The 20,882-nt window shown below is 59.6% G+C and overlaps 1 protein-coding gene and 1 long non-coding RNA gene across 16 annotated transcripts in view; one reads left to right on the forward strand and one right to left on the reverse strand.

Moving 5' to 3' along the window:
- Window positions 1-20,882, forward strand: part of AHDC1 (AT-hook DNA binding motif containing 1) — a 61,935-nt gene that overhangs the window by 7,487 nt on the left and 33,566 nt on the right. Inside the window, exon 3 of one of the 15 annotated variants that reach the window (XM_070079012.1) lies at window positions 9,724-9,935. The exons of 13 other annotated variants lie outside the window; for them this stretch is intronic. The gene's annotated coding sequence lies outside the window, so the exon portion shown is untranslated. Of the gene's footprint in view, window positions 1-9,723; window positions 9,936-18,033; window positions 18,976-20,882 lie in introns of those variants that run through there. One more of the 15 variants, XM_070079010.1, reaches the window with a different exon arrangement.
- LOC138850702 (uncharacterized) lies at window positions 13,830-17,436 on the reverse strand. Its single transcript, XR_011390820.1, has 3 exons — window positions 17,159-17,436; window positions 14,644-14,826; window positions 13,830-14,118 (listed from the first exon to the last, which is right to left on the reverse strand). It is a non-coding gene; the product is annotated as an uncharacterized lncRNA (long non-coding RNA).

Genomic DNA, 20,882 nt, shown 5'->3' on the forward strand with positions numbered 1-20,882 from the left:
GTGTGTGAGGACGCAGTGGGATGCACGCAGACGGGGGTGGGGGTGTGGGAGCTGTGTGGGAGCACAGGGCCCATGTGTAGGTGAGGGTGTCCCTGCAGTGTGGGGCCGGGGCGCCTGCTGCTGGGGTTGGAGAGGGGCTTTCCAAGGCCCGGGTACCACCTGAACAGAGACTGTCGGCACAGAAGGGGCTCGGGCTCCCAGCTGGGCACTGACCCACACAGACGCGCACAAGGACAGACGGAGCCGCCTGTCCTCCCTCTTCCTCTCCTGGCGTCAGTGGTTTTCAAAGGAGCGTCGGTGAGGACTGTCTGCTGTGCAGTCCCCCGCCCCAGCCTGTGCCTCTTCAGACACAGCGATGCCCTGCAGGCAGCTTTGTGGAGGCTCCTGCCTCAACCATCTGAGGCAGATGGGGGGGCTGGGATCCCCGCTGTCCCCCAGGGAGCCAGGAGGTGGCCCTTGTTCCTCTGGCTTGGGCACAGCACGGCACAGCAGAGGGGTTCTAGCAGGTAGCCCACAGAGGGGCCCTGGGCAAAAGCCAGGACTTTGCCGCTTGTCTCCTCAGACGGGCCCCCACCAACACCCAGCAGCCCCAGCTTCTCTCTGGACACAAGGATCCAACTGCAGCCCCCAGTACTTCCTAAGTAAATAAATACAACTGCCCCTGCACTCACAGCCCCAGCCCTTCTAAACACAGCTGCTGACTGCTCAGCACCCCTACACACACACACACACACACACACACAGCCACTGCATACCCACACCCCCATGCCTCCTGCACACACAACCACCGCAGGGCTGCGGCACTGCCCCAAACACCGGGACCCCAGGGGCAGCCGGCTGCCAGCCACATGAACTCCCCAAACCCCTCCGCTCTCTCATCCCAGGGACCCATGCTTGCCTTTCCACTTACAACACGTAGCTACAACCCGCACCCAGGCCAGCAGCCCCCCACCACGGTCCCACACCCTGCCCTCGCAGGAGCTGGGCGCAAGTCCCAGCATCTTTCAGAGACGCTGCCCCAATTCCTCCCCCCAAACCCGCTGTGCCCCCAACAAGCTCAACAGCTCTCCAGGCACATTTACAACCCAGCGCGTAACCTGAACCCAGATTTCACGACCCCTGACACCCACACACACCCCTTCTGCGGCATTCTCAAGCTATCAACTCCCTCTCCCACCCCAGAGCCTCGCCTCCTCCACCCAGGACCCACTGCTGCCCGGGCCCTCTTCCACTCACACTCCTGGAGCCCCGGCTCTCCCTGCAGCCCCAGCCCAGCGCCACACACACATGCACACACACTGACGCTCTCCAGAGTGTCCCCTGTAGCCACAGCATTTTCCTCAGACACACAGTTGTGGCTTCCACCTCTCCTGGGTCTCCACGCAGAAGCTCCTGCCAGCGTCCCGCACGCCGCTGCAGACCCCAGGACCCCCGCAGCTGTCCAGCTCTAGCCCTTTACTCAGCCCGCGGGACACCCCCCCCCCCACAGCCCTGCACCTCTGCCGATGCCGGCGGCCCCGGTGCACACCTGCAGCTTCACCCCTGTAAGCTCGGAGCAGTGCGTCCCTGCCCCCCCTGCACCCTGTCACAGAGCCCACCTCAGCTCTTCTGCAGCCCTCACTCCCACCAGTCATGCATTCCAGTCCCACACGTTGCTCCCTCGCCTGCTGCCTGCCTCCCCTTCCCAGAGCCACCTCTGCCTGGGGAGGCATCTCCACCCCTTCACTGCCCCAGGCCTCCCATTCCTGCACGGTGAGACTGAACTGCTTCAGAGCCGCTCCACCCAAGACCCTGTGCTCGGTGCCCCCCGGCCTGGGCTTGGGGTTAGGAGCTGCTCAGGGGGTGAGGCAGAGCCCCTTGGCGCCCAGTCTCCCTGGTCTCCCAGCCAAGAACTCTTGAGTAGCCAGCCCTGCCCTGGCTGTGGCATGCCTGGGGAGCAGGGGAGTTACCCAACCTCCATTGCTCCCCCCTCCCACACCTTGGCTCACCTGGGAGGGACACTGGGCCTGGGGCTTCAGGGAAGGGTTGGGGAGGGTGCTGGGTCGACAGCCCCCCAGGCCCGTGCTTCGGGGCTTGGTTTCCCTAGGACTCCGTTCAGTTCCGACAGGGAAGGTTACTTTACGAGATGCATGATTTTAAACGGAATCTCCACCATCTGTTCCACCCCCTAATTACAGATGCACAGAATCCGCCTCAGAGGGCAGCGCGAGGGGAGTGATTTAGAGGCAGAGCTGCTTCTGCCTGCATTAGGGCTGGGGAGGCTGGGGGGGCTGTGGGTGTTGCTCACAGCCCCCCAATCCCGTCTCTTTCCCAGGGGCCCCTTGTGCCTCTTCTCTTGCTGGAGGGAGGCTCATGGAAGGGTCTGCCTGACCTCCAGGACCTGAAAGCAGCAGTAACTTGTGCTGTGGGAGGGGTCCCCAGGACATGGCCTGTGCCCCAGTCCCTCCAGCCCTGGGATGCAGGCTCCATTAGGGCCTTAAAAAATTCAGTGCATCGATCTCCTGCCTGCCTCCTGTGCCCTGGGGAGCCAGAGGCGCAAGGTTGGCCCAGCTGTCTGCCCACCCCAAGGTAGCAGGGATGGGTGAGGCAGGGAGGGGCCAGGTCCTGGTGGAACAGACACAGCAGGCCCGCCCGCCCACCAGGTGTGTTGCACCCCAGTGCCCCTCCGCCCTGGAGCCGCTGGCACGCCTGGCCCTGGCCAGAGCCACAGTCTGTCTGCAGGATGGGGTCAGCACCGGGGGTCAGACAGAGTGGGCCAGGGCCTGAGGCACACCCTGAGGCCAGGCCCATCTTTGCCCAAGGGCACCAGGGTCCCGCGAGCACCGGCCTGCTCAGTGATGGTGGTGGCGGCGGCGGCGGGTACACTGCGGTAGGCTCCGGAGCATTCACTGCGGGGAGAAGGGAGAGAGGCTGGGCTGGAGGAATTTTAAAGATTGCTGCAGGCAGGAGGGTCTCTGGAACCCTGCGGAGCGGGCAGTCATGCAGAAGTAATCCTATGGCTGCTGCCTGCCTGGAGGAGCGCAGTGGAGGGGGGTGGGGAGGGAGAGCCCAGCCGCTGTCCCTCTGCCACTGGCCCTGCCCCCGCCAGCCCTGGAGGGAGCCAGGGACCCCGGGGGCCTTCCTGAGGAGGCACCTTGTTCCACTGTGGCATGTGCCCCCTAGAGGGGCAGCGCCACAGCTGTTGCTCAGCCCTGAGCTCTAGGTTTTATAAATAATGCAGCTCAGAGGTGGGGGCCAACTCAGCCCCCGGTCACCTTGGGTCACCTACTGTGGTGCCTCCAGCTGGCAGTCCCGTGGCAGAGCCCCTCTCTCAGCCTGTTTCTCTTCTGCTGTGTGAGCCTGGGCCAGAGGCCCAGCCACTCTGGGCTGGGCCAAGGGCAGTGGAGTGTGGAAGAGCCCAGAAACCCATCCTTTTGTCCCACCCCCCAGCCCTCACAGGTTAACTGGCAGCGGGCTCAGCCAATCCAGGCTGGAGAGGGATGGCCTGCTCTACCAGGGCCTTGCCCACTCCCACCCCTCCATTTTGCAGATGGAGTCACCGAGTCCAAAGGCAGAAGGGTGGTCAAGGCCGGCCAGCTGATGAAACCCCTCCTTCCTGCCCCATTCTGCTGTCACTCAGGCTCTTCCCAGCCTCAGCTCAGCTAAGAGCAGGGCCTGGGGGGGGGTGGCGGGGGATGTTTGGGAAAGTGGTTGCGGCTGAGAGGTTGCCATGGCGATGCTGCAGGATGCTGAGCTGAAGTGGGGGTCCCACAGGGTCTCTGGGGCCCCCAGCTCCACACCCCTGTGGTCTTGTCCTCCCCATCTCCAGTCCCCCACCCAAATGCCTGTCAGGCAGCTCCAGTGACAGGCTGGGTGGGTGACAGGTGGTGCAGGTGATGGGCTGGGTGGGTGACGAGCTGGGTGGGTGACAGGTGGTGCGGGTGCGAGGCAGGCAGGTGACAAGCTGGGTGGTGACAGGCTCTGTGGATGACAGGCAGGGGGTGTGGTTGGCGGGGATGCTGTCTCCTGGCTGGTGGCCTGTTGCAGCCCCCTACCCTGGTGTGCGCGTGCACATGCGGAGACTCTGGGCTCAGAGCTTGGGGCTAAGATACTAATGAGGCTTATTCGCATGGAGGGGCAGGTGCCCAGGCTCACTAATGAGAGGCCTTTAATGAATCAGGGAGGCAGCTGGGGGGCTTCAAGGAATTTGGCTGGCTCCCCTGGGCTGAGGCCCTGGGGGTCACGACCTGGCGTCAGCCTCCAGCCGGGTCAACAGCCCTCCTGGCCTTCTCCCCTGGCTGCTTGGGTCTGTATTCATGCAAACGATGGGCATGACAGTGGCTGTCGTTCCGGCGCTTACTGTGTCAGGCATGGCATCGAGCCCTTTCCATGCGTGTTCTCATTTCAGCTCTGCAGTCCTAGGAGGGAGGCACTGTGGCCCCATTTTACAGGTGAGGAACCTGAGGCTGGGAGAAGGCGTGGGACTTCACGTCACATGTTCCTGCTGCAGCTAGGAGTTGATCCAGGTCTTTCTGTCTCCAGAGCTTAGGTTCTTAACTCCCCCACTGGGAACACTCAGGTTTTGGTGCAGCCCCAGGGCCTCAGTGTCACTCCTTGGAGATGGACGTGTGCTGGAGGGACAGTCCCCATGGGCTCTTCAGCTTGGGTGTGGGTGACTCCAGGTAGCTACCACCATCTCACCCCAGCTTCGGGATGACATCCTGCCCTGGAAAGGGAGCAGGCCTTCGTGTGGAGGGGGCTGAGCTGAAGCGCGGTGGCCGAGCCACTTCCTGCATTGTGTGGCAGGGAGGCAGAGGCCCATAGCAGAGCAGCAGCCACCGGAGCTCACACACCCTGAGAGAGCTGTAGGGCCCCATGGGATCCCAGGTCTCTTGGCCTGTTGGAAGGGTGGGGCTGGGTGTGGCGGCGGGGCTGGGAGGCCACCTCCTCCTGGGCCCCACCCACCAGCCTACTTTCCTCCCTGGACATTGCAAGCCCTGAGCTTCCTGGAGGGTGCAGAGGTCTGCTGGCTCACTCCTTACTGGGGCCATGTTCCCTCCCCGTCAATCTGGTCTCCTAGTGTCAGCCGAACTCCTCCCTTTGGAACCCCCTGGGGTGGAAACTCCCTGGCAACAGCTTATGGATGAGTTAGGGCCTTGACATTGGCCCTGGGCCACAGCATGGCCCAGGAGAGACCAGAGTGGGGCTGGGGGGCTTGGAGGGGAATTTAAGGGAGAAGAAAGAGGCTCATAAATCCTGTAGCATCTAGTTTATTCCCTTCCACCTTAATCTTTTACCAAACCTGCTCTCCAGCTGTTCTGGGGCTTGAGGGAGCCCACCTGCCCATTTCCCTCTCCTGCCAATCGAGGCTCAGCCCCTCCTGAAACTGCACCTCCCTGAGGTGAGACAGAGTTGACACCCCTGTTGTTGGCAGGCTAAGTCAATAGTGTCCAGTGATTCGTTGACGTAGGTACGGCAGGGGGCTTCACTGCCTCAGTTTCCTCAGCTTTAGGTTTGAAATCCTCCCTGGAGGCTCTCAGCTAAGACGCAGGAGAGACTGGGCAGACGCAGCCTTGTCCCCAGAAGGCCCAGGCGCTGACGGGCAGCACTCAGAGCCCTCAGAGCCCCAGGTGAGGTCCAGAACCTGGGCCGGGTGTGTGCTGTGGCTGGAGCGGGGGCATGCTGGGGGGTTGGCCTGACAAGGCTTCTCTCACAAAGGCCCAGGAGGCTTGGAGGGGACCAGAGGCAGGGGGCTGGTTGGCCTGGGGGGCTGGCAGCTGGGGAGCCATGTCTGGTTGGGAGGCAGGGGCCTGGAAGGGTCTGGCTTTCCCACGGGCACAGGCAGCAGTAAGCTGGAGCTCTGGGGCCCTCCCAGCTCCCCAGGGAACCCGTTGTTGCCTGGCCCTGGGGACCCAGGAGTCCTGGCGGGTGAGGGCGGGTCTCCAGCAGGCGCCCTGCCAAACCCCGCAGCCTGCTCACCAGGAATCTTGTTGCTGAGAGATGGAAAATCCCGGCCGGCTGGGCCTGCAGCTCATCCCTCCCCTCCGGGAGGAGGAGGGGCCCAAAGATTCCTTCCTGCACCCACCCCCCTCCCATCTTGGGACAGGGCCCTCCTCAGCAGTGGGAGGGGCTGGGGGGCCCAGGACAGGCCTCTAAGGCCCGGTCACATGTCCTGGAGCCTTGCCCAGCCCGCAGTGGGCACCAGGGCACTCTGGAGTCAGAATGAGCCTGGCGCAGCAGAGGGGGTGGGGGTGGGGAGCTGAGGCCAAAAGGGGGCCTGGGTGGGGGCTGCTGCCTGGCCCTGGCCCCACTGGCTCCCCCAGGGCGGAGGGTGAAGAGTGGGTTCTCTCCTTGGACAGGAAGACGAATGATCCCATTATGGGAGCGTGATTTTATTCCACGTGTCACGGAGTCTGAGATTAACTTGCTCACCAGTCTGTGACAAACCTCTCACACCCAGCACACACACGCACACGCACAGACACACACATATCTCACAGACACAGATAAGCATTTCCATACTGTAGCACATACAGAGACACAAGTGCACGCTTCCACTTGGCTACGCCAAGGCCTGGACGCCACAGCCTGGGGAGTACAGTGTGGCCTGCCCCCACTCACAGCAAGGCCACCCAGACCCACAGCTGCCAAAGGCAGTCCAAGGGGATCTTGCACTCACTGCTTAGACATGCACAGAGTCAGGGACACACAGTGTCCCGCAGATACACGCACGCAGACAGGCGTTGACCAGCAGCCACACACACTGAGACAAAGGCGCAGATACATACAGAGACAAAGACAGGCACAGACACACAGCCGGCGGTGCTCACACAAGCACAGGCGTGCACACCCGGACACAAAGACAAATAAATGCCCAGAGGTTTTGCTGCGGACAGATGTGGAGGCGCACGCACATCTGGGCTGCCTCCTCGACCTCCCTGCCTGGGGACATGGTAATCTGGCGCCTGTGGCTCCAGGGAGGACTCTGAGGAATCTTCTGCTCTGTCAGAGCCCCCCACCCTGGGCCCCCGTCCAGCCCCCACCTCTGGCACTGGGCCTGGGACCGAGGCCATGGCAGCCACGCCCTTAGCAGAGCCCTGACACCTCTTTCCCTGGCTTCTCATTGGTCACACTCGAAGCACACCATCTCCTCTGCACATGCCCCCCACGCCCCTCCCATGAGTGCCCGCCAGTCTCTGCAGTCCCCTGCCAGCAGACACGTGCATCCCGCGTGCACCCCATGTGCGCACGCGCACATGCACACACACACACGCACAGCCTTTGTGGCACACATAGACTCAGGCACACCCCCTCACACACTCCCCCTCCCCCTGCCTTCTCACGCCGGCTAATCCACAGATGCAGCACACACGCACACTCCCTCCCGTGCGTCTGCACCTCTCGCACGCACACACGTATGCACTCTCACCATCGCTTCTCTTCCTGTGTCTCTCGCAAACATACCCTCTGCCAAGAGTGCAGCTCTGCCGAGATTAGCCCCTGTGGTATTTGTCACTGCGTCCTTGGCCTTCCTGGCCTGTCTCTCCCCCCTCTACCTCCGGCCCTGCCTGTTGTGGCCTTCTAGTCTCTTGTCACTGCTCTGTTCAGTCAACAAGTATAGACAGAGCGCTCATTTAGTCAGTCAGCAGATACTGACTGAGCACGGCTACAGGGCAAGCCCTGGGGATGCTGTGGTGACCAAGAGCGCCCTGGGCCCTTTGCTCACAGAGCCCTCAGTTGGCCAGCTTGCTTGCTTGTTGCCTGTCCCTCCCAGTGAGACGAGCAGGTCTTGTATGTTGAGGGGTGTGTGGGAGTTCATAAGAAGAGAAACCTGGAAGGGTGTTCCAGGCAGAGGGAACAGCGTGTGCAAGTCAAGAAATGGAATCAAAGTGTGGTGTGCTGGGAAAAGAGCACAAGCAATGTTCAGGGACCAGAGAGGACGCTGCAGAAGTTGGGATGTCCCTGAGCTGGGGTGCCACGCCCTGGGCTCCGAGGATTCGAGCCAGGAAGTGTCTGATGACAGGACTAGGGTAGGCAGCACAGGTGGGCAGTGGTGGCGGGCTAAGCCAGAAGAGGTGTGCGAGGTGGAGAGACTGATTTAGCAGTGAGGCCAGCAGCGTCGTGGTTCCAGAGCCTTCACGAGGCTGGCAGGCAAGGCCCAGTGACTGGGGTCGTCACCTGTCAGCTGGGCGTGGGAAACCTCACTGGAGAACCCCCAAACACCTCCTGAGTTTGGGGCACTGTGCCGGGCTGGGGCCCCTAGGCAGGCAGCCCTGGCTTCAGAAGGCTCACCTGAGCCCCCCATCTCACAGGCGGCAGAGGGGCCTGGCAAGGCCTGGCAGGCGGCACTCTGGAAGCTTAAAAGAGGACGAGGCAGCCCCTGTGGGCTCTGGGTGGCTCTGGGGGCAGCTGGTGGTGATCGGGCAGGAGAGGTGGAGAAGGAGCTGCAAGCAGAGTGAGCTGTATGAGCAGAGGCCCCCGGGGCTGGGGCTCAGAGGTTGGCTGAGTCCTGTGTGCCTGCCCACCCACTGCTGCTGAGCTGGACCCCAGCAGCCAGAGTGAGAGGGTGTCCGGCTGAGAGCCAGGATGTGGGTGGTGACCCAGGACGTGCCCACGAGAGATTCCGATCCATGCTTTGCCGCTTGCTCTCTCTTTGGCCTCGGTCTCCCCATCAGCATCGTGAGCCGATCCGGTCTTAGAGGGAATTGGAGCAGTGGGTCTGACGGGCCGGACTGGCCAACCTGGACGAGTGTCTGAGCTTGGGATCCTGGGCCTCCACAGAACTTTCTTCCAGAGGAATCTGAGCACAAGAGCTCAGTGAGGGTGCCCATGGTTGGATTTGGGGTACCCCGGGTGAGGGGCACAGTCTTGCAGAAGATAGGGCATAGGGTTCTTGCCAGATCTGACTTGAAGTCGCAGAAAAGACCCGGAAGAGAGGGCCTAGTCCCTCTTCCCTCCAGCCCTGACCTGTGTGGCAGTAGACAAAGGGCCATGTGCCCGGGAGGGCACAGTGCCCGATCCCCGGCCTGGAGGGTAGGAGCACCCTTCCTGCCCACTGCCCGGGCAGAAGGCTTGGGTTCAGGAATGCGACCCCGGGCTGGGAGGGCCTTGGGAGTAAGGAGCCAGGAGGCCAGTGTCGGGGCGGCGGAGCCGTGTGAATGCCTGTGGGTGGCTGGGTTCTGCTGTTGACGCTGGGGCTGCTGGAGGTTGTTGCGTAAGGTGGCTTCTGGTGACCCCTCAGCCGCCCTGCATCCTGGCTGCAAGGGGCCCTTTAACGTCTCACCTGTGAGGTGGAGCTGGTAGAGAATTAATTTCCTGTGCTATTTTAATTTTTGCTGTATTTAATTTGCTGTTTATTTTAATTAATTAGCGGCGGGTAATCGCCGATCGTAACTTGCTGCCGCCAGCTCGTCTTCCTTTTGGGAGGGGTGGAGGCCAGGCCGGGTGATGGCAGGATTGGCCTTTGGAGAGAGGGAGGCCCTTGGCGGCAGGGCCCCCCTTCTGCCTGTTCCACCCCAGGGTCTTCCCCACTCCCCCTGGTTCAAAAGGGCCCTCTGTCAGCCTGCCCCGCCCCCAAGGGCTGCTTTGGGGCCTCAGGTGTGGGGACTGCTTTGATGAGCCACACCTCGTCCCCACCAGACAGTATTTTAATGTCATAGGGCAGTCACAGGGACCTTGCCTTGGGTGGTACAGGCTGTTGAGGAATCTTTTGGGAAAATAAATTATTTTTATTTTATTTGAAAGGCAGAAAGACAGGGAGACAGAGATCTTCCACCCACTGGTTCATCCTCGAATGCCCACAACAGCAGGGCTGAGCAGGCTGAAACCAGGGGCTAGGGACTCCACTGGGTGTCCTCCATGGGTAGACGAGAACCACGTACTTGAGCCCCACCGCTGCCTCCCAGGGTGTGCGTTACAGGAAGCCGGATCGGAAGCGGAGGAGTCCCCGCAACCAGGTACTCGGACGCGAGATGCGAGCATCCCAAGTGGCACCTTAACCTGTGTACCCAATGCACACCTCTGCTGGGGAAACCCTGAAGCGTGGGCCAGTTCTTCAGGGCAGCCCTGCTTCCCCATCCAGGTGGGCGCACCCGCGGGACTGCAGCATGTCCAGGCACCCTGCACGCACCCCTGGGCTAAGTTCAGTGATCAGTCAGCCCCAAGGATAGACCTCTGGGGGGGACCCCCCCCCCCATGGAGATGAGGAAGCCAAGGCTCAGAAGAAGCTAAGTAACTTGCCCAAGGTCACACAGTAACTAAGTGGCAGGATCTGGATTCTGGCCATGGCCAACATTTGGAGGAAGGGAAGGGAGGTATAGTGGAAATTAGGGTGGGGAGATTGAGTCAGAAATATAATGGGACCAGGAGTGGGGTCCCTTGGCTGTGTAGGATCTGAAGGGAGGAGTGGGTCCCTGCCACAGGGGGCGTCTGCAAGGTACAAGGTCTCTGCTGCCTCTTCCCGTTGCCTGCGGTAGCCTCTGCTGTGGTTTGTATCTGGGGTTACTTTGTTACACGCTCTGCCCCTACCACAGGGACCCTTCTGCAGCCTGGTGGAGCCTGCTTTCATGTAGTTAACACTTACTCAGGGTTCGCCCTGTCCCAGAGACTCTTATAAATCTGTAAGTGCACATTCATTTAGTCACCATAGCAACCCTCTGATTATTGTCCTTATTTCACTTATCAGAAAACTGAGACTTAGAAAGGTTAAGTGACTTGTCCAAGGCCATACAGCCAGTACCTGGTGGAGGTAGCCTTTGAACTTGGTACTGGAGTCCTTGTTCTGAACCACCATGTTATCTTGCCCCGTGAATGCCCTAAGTAGGAGACAGGAGCCCTGAGTTTCCGGGAGATAAGGCATCTTTGGGGGAGCCTCTAGTCTCGGTTGAAAGGGAGACCCAGCTCTGCCCTCACCACCCACACGTCTGATAGGGCAGGCACAGCCCACAAATCAGGATCACTCTGGGGGACACAAGGGGAAGGTCAGGGTGTGCCCAGCCGAGCGGGTGCCAGTCGGCGGTCAGGAAGCTTTTGGGGAGCACTGCCCACACTGCTATAGTGCCAGCCGCCAGTGGGGGCGCATGGATAGGCTGGCCCCAGAGAGCTTGCTGTCTAACCAACTGGAAAAGCGAGGCAGATTGTGGGAACACTTCCCAACAGTTGTATAAGACAACAGGAAAAACCTCGATGCCCATGAAAGGGTTTGGGCTTTTGAGTCCTGTGTGTCCTTAGTCACTCGACTCCTCTCTAGGCCTCAGCGTCCTCGTCTGCCAAAAGGAAATGATGGTGGCACTGACACCAGAGGGTTTTGTGAACCTCAAAAGAGAGAAAAGACAAAGGGTTTGGCCTTGGGAGCAGGGGCTCAGTGGGCATCTGAACGCTGCCACCCAACACCTGGAGAGAGGAAAGGTCCTGGCCCTAGATGGGCATAAGAACAGGTCAGGATGCGAAGGGCAGCAGGGGCCTTTGGAGTCAGATCCCCACCAAGGCGAGTCACTTTTCTTTCCTGAGCCTTGATTTCCTTGTCTGTAAAATGGGTATAATGGTGGCTTCCCCCCGCCACACCTCCAGGCTGTGAGGATTACATTAGTTAATTTATTCAGTAAGTGAGATTGAGCACATGCAGGGTGCGAGATGTGTGTCCATGCACCGCAGACAGTAAGGGACGTGTTACCTGTTAGCAGTCTTCCTGTTATCATCCTCATCTGCAAAGGTAGGGGCTGCCTGGGCAGGAGAAAGAAGAGCCTGAGGCTTGTAGAATGATGAGCGATGAGATAAACTGCTGCCGCGATGATAACGGGCTGGTATTTATTGAGTGCTTACCGCGTGCCGGGTACCCACTTACGAGGCAGGTGCCCACATTCTCCCCATTTCGCAGGTAGGAAACAGGTTCAGACAGGGAGAGCGCCAGGCCCAAAGGAAGTCAGCACGTCAGGGAGAGCGGCGCCGGCCACAGTCTGAGGCTCCCTGGCTGCGCTGTCAGTCACAGAGCAGGTGGGGGGCCTACCCAGGAGGGGACAGAAGGAGTAGAAAGGCAGGGACAGAGGTGGGCCAGGCCTCAAATTCAGCAAACAGCTGGAGAATGGGCCAAGTGGGTTTTCCTGGAGTAAACCAGGCCTGAGCTCAGGGAAGGGAGCAAGTGAAGGCTGGATGGAAGGCTTCCCGAAGAGGTGGGTCTTGAGAAATGGGTGAGCTGAAAAGACGGGGAACAGGACATTCCAGGCCGCGCACACAGCATCAGCAAAGGCCCTGAGGTCAGCATGGTTTAGGGCTGAGAGGGTGGAGGAAATGGCTGATCGAGTTCAGAATGAGGCGTGAGAAGGCTGGTGGCCTCAGGGCCACAGGGAGGGTAACAGATTCAAGAGGCTTTGGTAATGCAGAAATGGAAATGACCCCCCCCCCCCATATGGACTGGAAATAGAGCAAGGTCACCAAGAGGGCAGCTCTGGAGTCCAATCCTAGCTGGGCTGCTCCGTGCCGACGGTCAGGGCGAGTCCCCTCATGACTCACTTTCAGAATGAGATGGTCTGCGAGAAGCGCTTAGCACCGGTTCATTCGTTCATTTCTCAACTAGCAAGTGTGCACTTGGTGTCAGGCACTTTTCTGGGCACAACAGCAATGAACAAAATAGATAAAAATCCTTGCCCTCGGCGAGCTTACATTCAGAGGGGAAAACACACAGCACGTCTGCTACATGGGAAGATGGTGGTTCTGCTGAGGCAAATGAAACCGGGTAGGGGCTTAGGGGTGCCAAGGTTCCGGGTTATGGAAGTGTTAAGTAAACTTCCAAATGAAGGCTGTGGTTGGTGTTGGTTGGGTAGCAGGTTGTAGTAGAAAGGGCTGCTTCCATTGACAAGGCACGTGTCCATCAGGGGAACCATGTGATACATGGGTACTGCTGGCCTACTCCCTAGATGAGGACATGAGGGCCCAGCCCAGGAGTCCCGACTCTGAGGCACCCACTCCCTGAGAGGTGAGGAGAGGGCAGGGGCAGTGCCGAGGTGGTCAGTGTGTACAGCTGGGTGGAGAGCAGGGCCAGAGGCCTGCGTCCAGGAGGCAGAACTGTGGTCGGCCAGGCCCGGCTGGATGCGGGTGAGCTGGGAGAGTGGCGAACCCGGGGGCGAGCCCCAGGGCACAGCGGGGGCAGCAGCTGGGCCTGAGACACTGTGTGATTGAGCAGAGGGGCAGACTGTCCAGAACTGATGAGCGTGTGGGTGGTGCGGGACTGACGGGAGGGGGGAGAAGGCGGCCACTGGCCACAGGAGAGGGGCCAGCGAGGAGGTCGGCGGGGCCCGAGCTGGCTGTGAAAGCCCTTGAATGTCCGGCCAAAGACCTCAGCCTTGATGTTGTTGTCAGCAGTGGGGAGCTGTGAGAGGTTTCCGGGGGGAGGCAGTGTCGGGAGAATGGGATTTGAGGACTGTGTCTCTGCACCAGGTGGGGCAGACTGCATGGCTGACTGCAGAGGGAGCCCCAGGAGGCTGCCTTGGCGGAGCAGGTGAGATGTGATGGGGGCAGACCACCTGGGCCTGCAAGACCGTACCCCTGGGTTCCAGCCTCAGGTCTGCCCAGCTCTCTTCCCCTCTGTGTGCCTGTTTTTCCACTTGGGTTGAATTAAAGCCCCCTTTCCTTTTTCTTTGTAATCATTTGGACTAAGCATCCATTTTGAGAAGATGAAGAAGGCTAGGACCTTCTCTCCAGAAAAATACAAAAACAAGTTTTGGTTAAACTCTTGTGAGGTTTCCAGAGGCCACCCCTGGAAGCCAAGTAGGTCAGATGATCAATAGCAATAAAAATAACAGCTAGCATTAACTGCTTAATGTGGGCCGGGTGCAGCACAAAACGATAGCTCATGGTTTTTGTTTTTGTTTTTAAGATTAATTTATGTGTTTGTTTGAACACACACACACACACACAGAGAGAGAGAGAGAGATCTTCCATCTGCTGGTTCACTTCTCAGATGGCCTCAATGGCCAGAGCTGGGCCAGGCTGAAGACTGGAACTCCATCCTGGTCTCCCACGTGGGTGGCAGAGACCCAAGCACTTAGCCATCTTCCGCTGCCTCCCAGGTGCTTTAGCAGGGAGCTGGATCAGAAGCTGAGCAGCCAGACTACTTCATGATATTGTTAAAGGGGTAGAACAACCCTGTGAAGTAGGCCCTGTTGTTATTATTCCATTTTACAGATGTGGACACTGAGGAGGCCTCAAAAGCTGAAATAATTGGCTCAGAGCCAGAGCCGGGACTTCTGTCTGCATTTGGCAGCTCCAGAGCCTGAGGTCTAAACCATGCAGGTTAGCCTGGGGTTCTAGGATTGAGGAGGAGGCAGGTGGAGGGGGCGGATTTTCAAAGAAAGCCTTGCGGAAGGCAGGGCTGGAGGTCAGGGAAGGGGGGCAACCGTGCCTGCTCAGCACTGAGGGATGAAGGGTGAGGGGCCAGAGGCTGCCGCAGGCGACCTGCTCTCGAGCCCACAGGGAAGGGGTGGAGTGTGGCGCTCCTCTCTCTTCTTGGCCTCATTATGTTCTGCCCCATTGCCAGGGTTGGGCATCTCCAGCTCTGCCCTGCTTCCCCCGCCCCAGGCCAGTGAGAAGGGCCAGTAGGCCATGCTCTCTCTGGGGGGGTCAGGAAGAGGGCTTACTTTCCCCATCCCGAAGAGGAGTCCTAGAGCCCACCTGCTGAGCTTGGAGTGGAGCCTGGACTCCAAGCTCCATGGGACCCGGGATAGGCTCCGGCTCAGATCCTGGTTGACAGCAGGAGGTGATCCAGGTTAGCGCAGGCCATGTCTCAGTCTGGAATCTAGATTCATGGCGAGTGGGATCTGTCAAACATGGCGAACAGGAGTTTTCTGTAGAGAGCTAGAGAGGAGAAGTTTTAGGCTTTGTAGGCTATTTGGTCCCTGTCCCGAGTACTCAGCTCTGCTGTTGTGCCTAAAGCAGTCCTAGACGACACATACACCAGTGAACTGGGCGGTGTTCCACAGAGACCCTGCAACAGGCCGGATTTGGCCAGAGACATAGTTCGCCAATCCCAGATCTAGAACCTTATCCTTCTTCCTGAGTATGTAGATTTAAAAAAAATATATTATTTTTTAAAGTTTTATTTATTCATTTTGGAAGTCAAAGTTACAGAGAGAAAGATTATTTCATCTGCTGGTTCACTCCTCAGATGGCTGCAGCAGCCAGCACCAGGCCAGGCTGAGGGGCCCAAGCACTTGGGCCATGTTCCACTGCTTTTTCCGGGCCATTAGCAGGGAGCTGGATAGGAAGTAGAGCAGCTGGGACACAAACCAGCCCATAAGGGATGCTGGCACCACAGGCAGTGGCCTTACCCACTCGCTTCGCCATAGTGCCAGCATATTTTAAACCTTATATATGATGACCCAACACAACAGGCTGGAATCGAGGTCCACGGCAGGTCATCATGGAAGCTGCTCTAGAGCCGCGCTCCTGTCGGGTCCACATTTTGGGAACTGATGAAGAAACGTATCAGACAGTGGTTTAAAGCAGACTAAGCCAAATCCCCTGCTGAGCCTAGATGGGGTGGTACAGGGTAGTGAGACTTAGGCCCACCCAACTGGCTGTGGCCTGAATATGGGGAAGTGGGTGAACTAAAGCCACACAGATATCGATCTGGAGCGAGCAGAGTGTTGGTCCTAAGCCAGAATCTAGAACAGCACTGTCCAACAAAATTGCAATAGAAGCCACATGTGTAATTTAAAATGTTCTGGTAGCCACATTCAGCACAGTAAAAAGATACGTGAAATTAATTTTAACAATGTATCTTATTTAACCCAGTGTATCCAAAATATTATCATTTTAACATATAATCATTGTAAAAATTACTGAGATGTTTTACATTCTTTTTTTATAGGACTCCAGAATCAGGTGCATATTTTATACCTACTGCGCCTCCACACCGCCAGTGCTCAGTAACCACAGGTAGCCAGTGGCTACTATATTGGGCAGCTCAGGTTTAGAAGCAGGCTTTTTCTTTGGAAGGCATGAGCAAGAATGATTTGGAATAAATAGGGCTGGAAGTGCCAGAGGTTCCACCCTTAGCCGACTTGAACTGGGTGTAGCAGACTCGGCCTGGGAGAGCATCTGGACTGCGGGCTGGGAGTAGGGAGTTCCCTGTCTTGGAGCCCTGACCTGCTGGCCTCAGGTGGGACCCCTGTCGGGGCTCTGGCCATCACCTCTGAGCACTGGTCCCCAGTCCCTCCCTCCCTCATCCCAGTGCCACCTCTGACTCTGGAGTCTGGCCTGGCAGGTGAGGAGTGGGCAGAGTGGCAGCTGGACGCTTGAGGGAACCGGAGCTCCACCCCTCTCAGCCAGCTGCTACCAGCCTTCCTGGAGTGACTCTGTGGAAACAGGGGGCCCAGAGACAGAAATAAACTGCCAGGTTTCCGGGGCGGAGCTGGGGGGGGGCTGCCAGTCTTGGTGCTTCCTTGCTGGGGGTAAGCGGCGCAGGAAGCAGCTCCAGGTCCTATCCAAGCTGTTTCCTCTGGATGCCATCTTTCCTCACCCCGTGACACTGAGGCTGATCTGAGTCTAGAATGTGATGGGTTACTAAACTCTGGGGGGCCAGCAGTCTGGGACTGATACTTGGCAGGGATGATGGTCCCTGGGGCACTGGGCACAGCTTGGTGGTCACTTGTAGGCCTCTGTCCTGGGGTGTCCTCCAGCTGCTCTGCCACAGGAGCCGGCCGGGCTGCAGCATTTGTGTTGGATGCTTGCCTCTGCCAATCACTGGCCAGGGGCAATTGGCAAACCACACCTGGAGCCTCAGTTTCCCACTGTGTAAGGAGTACAATCCGTGTTTGCCCTGCTTCTCAGCCTCTGGACTCTGCCACTGCGGCGTGACCTTTGGGTGGTCACTTAGCCTTGCTGAGTTTCCGTCTCCTCGTCAGCAAAACGGGGATAATACTGCCTTCTTAATGGGTACCTAATAATCAAGTGAGCCATGCTAATAAATAGCGCAGGACAAGCGCTCGGCGTCGGCCGCTAGCCTTCCGTGGTGGCTCAGTGGGCGCCAAGTGAAAATGCATTGCCCAAATGTTAGAGCCTTTCCGTGGAAAAGGCCTCCTCCGACACCCCCCCCCCCTTTATGAAGGGGTAAACTCCCCCAAATGTGAAGGCGTTTTGCCCAAGGAAAGGCGAGCAGCAAGCAGAAGCTTTATATGGTACTCACCATATAAAGCCAGGAACCTCGTCCCCAGTTTACAGGTAAGGAAATCGAGGCCTGTGATTGGCCACCGGTGCACAGTGGCGCTATTCAGTGAGGTCTTAGTCCGCCGCTGGGGCTCACCGGAGGAGGGGCGTGCAGGTAGCGGGCGCCTCGGAGCCATCGCTCGAGCCAGGCGCGCTATTAATAATCGCTCCGCTTTGGCCCGGGCTGAGAGCGTGGGTCCGGTCCGCGGCCGGGCGCCTCCTGGGCCGGGACCCGAGCCGAGCCGGATCGCGGCGGCCGCCCCTCCCCCCGCCACGTGACCCCTCCCCCCTTGGGCAGCCGAGGGCCCCGGGCCGGCGGGCCGGGGGCCAGGAAAAAGCCGAAAACACCGAGGCTGGGCCGCTCCCCTCCCGCTCAAAATAGCCCCCAGCCGGGGCTGCCACGCATTCCGCCCGGTCCGGGGCGCGGGAAGGGGCGGCGGGGCCCGTCCCCGCCCGGTCCGACGTGGCTGCCCGGCCCGGTTGGACGGGGTGGGGGGCGAGGGCGGGCCGCGCGGCCGGCCGGCATGTGGCTCTCCTTCGGGGAGCCTTGGCAGCCCGGGCCGCGCGCTGCGCCGGGATGATGGAGAGCTTCTGGAATTTCCTGCAGCTGGAGAGCGCGGCCGTCCCGGGGAGCGGGCCGAGCGCGCCGCTCGCGCAGGGGCGCCCCACTGCCCGACCCTAGGGGGCGCCTGCGCGGCCCGGGTTCCGGGGGTAGGGGAGGAAGGCTCCCCGCCTGGCCCCCGGCTGCGGGAGAGGAGCAAGCTCCCCTCCCCTCACCTCCGTTTTCGAGTCTGGCGGGGGTCCAGTCCCGCCTCTCCGGGCCGGGGCGGGGAGAGGGGCCAGGTGCAGGCACCGCCCCTCCCCCAGCTGCCTGGTTTCCCTCTCGGCCCCGTCACCTCCTCCAGGAGTCAGAAGCTCCGCGGCCTCATCTGGGGGAGGGGGCGGGGGTGGCCAGGTAGCCTGAGAGGCGGCGGGAAAGCGCAGAGGCGCGCGGACCCACACCTCCTGCTCGAGCAAGGGGCTTCGAGGAGGGCAGCGAGACCTTGGTCCCCCGCAGCCCCTGCCGGGCCGGTGGGGGCGCAGGCGTGCTGGAAAAGCCCTGGGGTAATTTCCCGGTCGGTCGGCGGAAACAACTTGCCTTTGGGGGCGGCTTTTGCACCTTACTGGTCCGGTTGTCCGGGAAGAGGGCCCCCGGGCGGGAGGGACCTAATTTTGCTGGAACCCTGAGATCCAGGGGAGTAGGTGAGTGACCTCAAGGGCTCACTCTTGGCACTGTGGGTTGAGGGAAAGCGGTGCACCCTGTTCTTTGTGGGGGAGGGGAGGGATCCTTCGCACAACTTCGCAAAGTTACTGCACCATTTGGTGCTCTGCAAGCTGCCGAGCCGTTTGGCGGCTCAGCAGGCATCTCCTGGCCCTGGGTGGATCCCCTCTCCCCCTGCCAGTGGCCCGTGTTCTGTCCCATTTCCTGCCCCTCCCCAGACACCCTTACCACATTAAAGGGAAGCCCTGGGGATGAGACTGCTGTACTGCCCCCCCCGCCCCCCCCCCACAGCGTGACCTTGAGCCAGTCCCTTCACCACCTCCTTTTCCTTTCCTGTGAAAAACTGGATCCTAGTGGGGAGGCCCTAGGCTGTTGTGCACTTAGAAGCAGTTAGCGTAGTGTTTGCCCACTGGAAGGGCCGGAAGTGAAGGGCACCTGTGTGCCATCAGCCCCACTGAGGGGAGTGGAGGGAACCCTCAGAGTGGCAGAAGTCTACCCCTCCTCGCCCCGACAGCGCTGAAATTGGGCTTCCCGAGGTAAGTAGTGTTTCTCAGCCCAACTGGGGAGGATGGGAAGATGTGTTTTATTGAGCTCATTTATTTATTAAAACTCCTATTTACTGCCCAGATCATAAAGGGAGAGCCTTCTGCCTTTGTGCTGGGAACTGAGAAGCCTGCTGGTCACCGTAGGTGAGAGCTGGAAGTCCTTCCTGCCAGACCAGCTCTTAGTGCTGATGGGGAAACCGAGGCCCAGGGAGGGGGCCTAGCCTGTGCACAATGCTCCTTCTGTTGTTCCACGGGGGTGGGGGCTGGCGGAGCAGGCTGGCCTGGCTCCGCAGGGAATGGCCCAGGCAGGCTTGTAAGGCTGGTGGAATTCGCTTTCCTCTGCCCTGCATCTCCTTGCTGACCTTTCACTCCACCACTGCCAGACACCCAGATTCAAATACACATGTCCCTGAGCTCCCCCTCTGGCCAGGATGTGGGACCTGGGCCTGTCAGTTCCCAGCCTCTCCTCACCCCACCTCCCGGAGCCCAGTTCTCCTGGTTTCCTGTTTAATTGGCCTGCCTTGTCCACTGGGAAAGACCTGGTGCACTGGAAGGCGTTCAAGGCTCCATTTGTTGTCTGTGTGAACTTGAGCACATCACCCCACCTCTGTGAGCCTTAATTTGCTTTTCTGCAAAATGGCGTTGAAATAAAAACGACCTATCAGCACCTCTTCTCCCATGCATCCAAGGGCTTCCTGGCAGAGAGCTAGTGAGTGATCAAAGGCAGGGATGCCCTGGGACTTGAGGGCATTTGCGTTCAAGGCCAGGTACAGGGAACAGAGTAACCCGCCCTTCCCTTTGGTGTGTGGAGGCAGCTCACTGGGGCCCTGGGACAGAAAGTGGAGCTAGGATGGATGTCCATAGATCATTTTGGCAGAGCCTGTACTTCAACAAATTTGTGTGGCTCAGGTTCCCGGCTGCCAGATGCCCATATCTCCGAGTGCACTCTGGGTGGTTCTCATGAACTGTTCTCTAGGACAACACACTACCCCTCCCAGCAAGGCCAGTCCCAGCTCCCTCTACCTTAGGGCAGCCTGTCTGGGCTGACTGTACGCCCCCCACCCCCACTCTCAACACACATGCTCCCATTTCTCCCATTTCTCTGTAACCCATAGAGACTCCTGTAAAGAGAAGGTCTGGACACTGGGACTGGGCTGTGTGACTTCAGGCAGGCCTCTTCCTGTCTCTGGGTCTCAGTTTCCTGCTGCGTAGAGGAGGCGGCTGGATTAGTGACTCCCTAAGGCACCTTCCAGCTCTGACAGGCGCCTAGCCTGTGTTGACTGATGTATCCTAGGAGATGGGTGCACACAGAGCACCCTGTCAGCTGGGAGATTCCTGTCGAGGTGTTTCCCCCCCTGCAGAAGGCTGCAGTGACTCCCTTCCTGACACACCCTTCAGGGATCCTGGTGGAGACGGGCGGAGGGGGCGGATCACCCAGGTGCTGCTGAGAACCAGAGCTTGTGTCAGTGGGGCTGTGCAACCGACCGACCTCACGCTTCCAGCGGAGGGAAGGTGTGAGTCGGGGCCAGCCAGCCTCCAGGGAATGGGGTGCTGTGCACGAAACATCCAGCTCGTGGGCTGGTATGTCCAGAGGAGCTAGCACAGGGGCAGTGTGTCGGGGTGTGGGCACAACAAAGAGTCTGGCAATGGAGGGAGGGGAAAGCATACGTGAGCCAGGAAACCAGCCTTACTGGGCTGTGAGGCAGTGTCAGCAAGACTGAGCGCGCACGGCTGCCCGTGCCTGGGTTTGTGGGCTCTTCTCTGGGTGTTGAGATGGCTCCGAATTGCAGCTGTCCTGTCCTGTTGGGGCGGGGGGGTATCAGTGCAGGGCTGTTGTGCAGACTGTCTGGACAGGGTTGGAAGGCAGTCTGCAGCTCCTGGCCATTTGCAGTGCTGTC

The sequence above is a fragment of the Oryctolagus cuniculus genome, chromosome 7 (assembly GCF_964237555.1).
Source record: "Oryctolagus cuniculus chromosome 7, mOryCun1.1, whole genome shotgun sequence".
In the NCBI taxonomy this organism is placed as follows: domain Eukaryota; kingdom Metazoa; phylum Chordata; class Mammalia; order Lagomorpha; family Leporidae; genus Oryctolagus; species Oryctolagus cuniculus.